This window comes from Gekko japonicus, unplaced genomic scaffold, assembly GCF_001447785.1.
Source record: "Gekko japonicus isolate JY-2015 unplaced genomic scaffold, Gekko_japonicus_V1.1 scaffold1072, whole genome shotgun sequence".
NCBI classification, from domain to species: Eukaryota; Metazoa; Chordata; class Lepidosauria; order Squamata; family Gekkonidae; genus Gekko; species Gekko japonicus.
In genome coordinates, this window is record NW_015173154.1 from 128,046 (window position 1) to 132,681 (window position 4,636).

The 4,636-nt window shown below is 45.6% G+C and overlaps 1 protein-coding gene across 1 annotated transcript in view; it reads right to left on the reverse strand.

Annotated features, from left to right (window-relative positions):
- VWA8 (von Willebrand factor A domain containing 8) overlaps positions 1–518 on the reverse strand; it is a gene marked incomplete at its 3' end in the record, with an annotated part of 127,269 nt that extends 126,751 nt beyond the window's left edge. The window contains exon 1 of the mRNA XM_015422395.1: positions 447–518. The remainder of the gene's footprint in view (positions 1–446) is intronic.
- Between the last annotated feature and the right edge of the window lie 4,118 nt (positions 519–4,636).

The following is a 4,636-nucleotide window of genomic DNA, read 5'->3' on the forward strand; positions in this document are numbered from 1 at the left end:
GGGGACATGAAGTCCCGCAGCAGCAGCAGCGGGGGGGGGGGCTGGTGGAAGTTGGCAGAGAGTCCCGCCAGGTCAGGGCCAGGGGGCCAAGGACAGCCGGATCCCTTCGGGGCCAGGGATCACCAGCAGATTACTCTCAGCAGAGCGTATTGCTCTCCCAGGGACATACCAGAGGAGACGGTCCCGACGATACACTGGTCCCGGACCGCTCAAGGCCTTATAGGTCATAACCCCCCATTTTATCCTCACAACAACCCAATATGGTTAGTTAGATATAATGACGGTCCTGGCCTTTCTGGCAAATGTCATTATGGGACACGGATTTGAACCTGGATCTCCACGGTTTAATCCTACCCTCTGTCCACTACAATCTACATTCATATTTATAGATTTGTTCAACTGGATGCCTATTTTATGCAAGATTTTAGAAAAATGTAGTTTCTTACTGTAGTTTCCTGGGACAAGTTCTGGATTCTTCGGCACTTTGAGTTTGAATGACACATCGCCAATGGTAACTTTATCACCTGAAATGTTCAATTTTCACTTATTATTGCCTGTTTTAAAAAATTATATATTTATCAACAAAAAGGGAAATGGTTGCACAGAAAGCTCTCTGTAGAAAACATTTAAGTATAAACTTCCTTATAACCCTTCATCTGTGCTTTGGAGTGGTAACAGTACACCTTAGAACAGACTGATAAACTAGTACATTCAGGGTTCATTTGCTTTCCATAATAAACTCCAGACTTCTATAACTGCCATTATTATTTTTGAAAATTAAACACACGTAAACAAATATCTCAGTCTTGTTCTATCTACAGTCTGTCAAAATACTGCTCATTCACCGAAATCATAATTCCTCCCCACCCCCCCGTAAAACTTTCATTTCACCAGATGCCAGTAGGAGGGAAGACTTCCCTAGGAAATCAATTTTATAGCATCTTTCTCCCTCCCCACCTCCAAACGCATTTAATGAGTCAGTATAAGGGATGTGTCAATTCATATTACATGCCTTTGTGAACAAACTGAAGCAGGATCGTTTCTAGGGATTAACCGTTTTAGGAAGTGGCTTTTAGAATACCTTTAGAGTGTAATTTCCCCCTTTTATTTAGCTATTATATTTTTACCACAAAGGAAAATACCATTTCGATTTCATCATTAGCACTGTGCTTCCACCACTTTGGCTGTGATCTGTATTATCTGATACATTACAGTAATTATAGAGCTGAAGAATATACTGGCTCCAAATTTTTCTAGGGTCACAAATTTCACCTCAGCTACTGAGGTGCGTTCCGTGCGCCTTGGTGTGCATTTAGTCATGCCGGCCACATGACCACGGAAATGTCTTCGGACAGCACTGGCTCTTCGGCTTGGAAACAGAGATGAGCACCACAACCCTAGAGTCGGATTCGACTGGCTTTCGAGCAAGGGAACCTTTGCCTACCTTTTACTCAGGTGCAATCCTAAATATGTATACTCAGAAAGTAATTCTATTGAGTTCAATGGGCCTTACTTTCTAGTAAGTGTGCTTTGGGCTGAAGCCTAAACGTCTGTAAAACAACAGTCAAGTTATTAATCTCACTAAAACCAGAATGACAAAACAGAACCGGAATCACACTGGAGTGGGAAGTCTGAGGAAGGCACTGCAGACCCAGGAGGGGGTTTCTCGAGGGAGGGCCACAAAGCAATCCATTCTGTATTAATTCTATTTAGGGAAAAGGAGGAAATAAAAACTGCTTATGTGGATATGTGGCTGCAAAGAGGAGAAAAGAGAAGGGACCTTGGAGGGCAAAAGAGGCCCTTGAGTCTCATTTATTGGCTCTGAAAAGGGTTCTACAATCATTCGATACCGGAGTGGTAAACGGAATGAATATTCTCACACCACTGGCTCTGGTTAGCAGGGCGAGCCAGCCCCACACCGACAAGCCCACGATTCCATGATCACTTCTGCCACATTTCGGCCTGCTGTGGGACTACGACTGATCTTCACAGTCAATAACATGTTTATTACATTCGGTCCCACTGTCAGGAGGCTCCCTCCTGCTCACTTGGAAAATCTCTTGGAGGTCAACATGCAACTGCCCTCGTCAATCATCACTCTTCTCACTTGTGGTGAGAACAATCCGGAGATTCTGACAGACAGTTTCAGGAGGGAGAAGCAGCAGCGAGAGACGAATGCAAAAAGGACTCTGAGTCCTGTCAGGCAGCGGCATGATCGTCACAAGACTCATTCAGCACAGGGGTCTTGAAAGGCAAAAATAAAATCCCAAGAGACAAAGACCCGAGAAAACAGCAGGAAGAGAAGAGACTGGGCAAATGGCTCACAAAAGAAAGAGGAGTCACAGTCAAAGGGGTTGGGGTTTGTATGAGTCTGGGGTCAACCTCAGCAGCGGCAGACGTTGAAAAGAGAAGGGAGGGCGCTCAGGTGATACAGCAATGAGCCCACAGTTATGGAAGATAAGAATTCAGTGGGTCTTTATTTCTTAAACAGAACAGACGTCCACTGACACCTTAAAGTCTAGCAACATTTATTTCACTATAAGCTTTTGAGTCACAAAATGAATATTCAGGTGGGGCAGAGCCGTGTTGGTCTAAAGCAGCAGAACGAAGTCTGAGTCCAGTCAGGCCCCTTGGAGACCAGCCAAGTTCCAGTCAAGACGCCAGCTTCCGTGGGCACACACACACACGTCTTCAGATACAGGGAAATAAGACGCCCTCAACCATTTCATATAGGTGGGGGGGGGGTTTAGTTCCCAGAAGAACATAAGTAACTGGGTGGTTATGGCTGAGATTGGATTAAAGCAGTTGGCAAAATCTGTGAATAAACACTGTTAGTCTTTAAGGAGCCACAGGACTTCAGTTTGACTTTACCAGGACAGACTAACAGGGCTACTCCTTTACAATCATTCCCACAAAGAAAACTGAGGGAGATAATCAGATTATTTGAAATGCTACCTGATGGCATTTTTATAGAGAAGTTCCACTAAAAATTAGTACTGCTCTATCTATACGTGCTTTCTCTAAAACTAGAATGTGAAGACCAAACCTTGGACAAAGCAGTCTCTTCACCCGTTAACTGAAAAAGGCTGGGGCAGAACTAGGGACAGGATGAAAAATAGTTCTGTTCCATACTGTCCGGAGATCTTCAGCATGTTACGTAAGCAGACATTTTACTCCCAGAACTAATTCTGAAGCACTCTGTGGAGTTCTAAAACAACATAATTTGGCCTGCAAATATGAACTTTTCCAGGAATTTAATACTCTAATGCATTTTAATGGATAAAATGGAGGGAAGGATAATTATTTATGCCACTTTGGGAAGTAAGGGGGGGTATAAATGAAGAAAAGAAAACAAGCAAAACCTGCCAAGGAGCAGAGGCCCGTAGCCACTGGGGGGGTGGGGAGGGGATTTGGAGGCAATGGGGAAAACCCCCCACAGATGAGCACCGCTCCCTCAGACCAATTTTTTTTTAATTAAAAATTTGAAAAAATATTTTTTAAAATGTAAGATGCACATGGAGGTTCCAAAATGACCCCAGGCACTGTCAGGAAAGCTTAATGTTCTTTTTCCTGAGCCAAAAAATTAATAGATTAAAAAAATGCAAAATAAATAAAATTACACAATGCAAAAGAGAGAACATAAGAACATAAGAGAACATAAGAGACGCCAATGTTGGATCAGGCCAAAGGCCCATCCAGTCCAACACTCTGTGTCACACAGTGGCCAGAAATACCAGTGCCATCAGGAGGTCCAGCAGTGGGGCCAGGACATTAGAAGCCCTCCCACTGTTGACCCCCCCAAGCAACAAGAAGACAGAGCATCACTTGCCCCAGAGCCCACGTGCCCCACCCACCAAGGTTTTCTGGGATGTTGTAATGCAGAAGAGTTCAGCTAAGCAGGCAAAGCTCTCTCTGGGCTGGGGAAATCCCTGAGACCCACTAGTCAGAAAGCCCAGGCTGGGCAAAGTTCCGATTCAATATAACAAAAACCTCATACATGCAAGGCGAGGCACAGTCATACGGGCATGTAAGCCACATTAAATTCCGTGGGACATCCTTCTGAAAAAAGATGCGTACTCTCCTGGTGGTGGAAAGTGCCCGCAAGTCACAGCCAACTTATGGTGACCCCCCCCCCATGGGGCTTTTCAAGGCCAGAGACAAACAGAGGTGGTTTTGCCATGACTCGCTTCTGCGTAGCAACCCTGGACTTCCTCCTGGGTGGCCTCCCCTCCAATTACTAGCCAGAGCTGACCCTGCTTAGCTTCTGAGATCTGGTGAGCTCAGGCTACCCTGGGTCATCCAGGTCAGGGCACATAATCTATTAGAAAGGTGAAGGGTTTCCCTTGCTCGAAAGCCAGTCGAATCCGACTCTACGGTTGCGGGGCTCATCTCTGTTTCAAAGCCGAAGAGCCAGCGCTGTCCGAAGACGTTTTCGTGGTCATGTGGCCAACATGACTAAACACCGAGGCGCACGGAACGTCTTCCCACCAAAGTGGTACCTATTTCTACTTGCAATTCCTTGCTTTCGAACTGCTAGGTTGGCAGGAGCTGGAACTAGAGACGGGAGCTCACTCCGTCATGCGGCACCCGGGTCTCGAACTGCTGAACTACTGACCTTCCACAGCCTGCAGTTCAG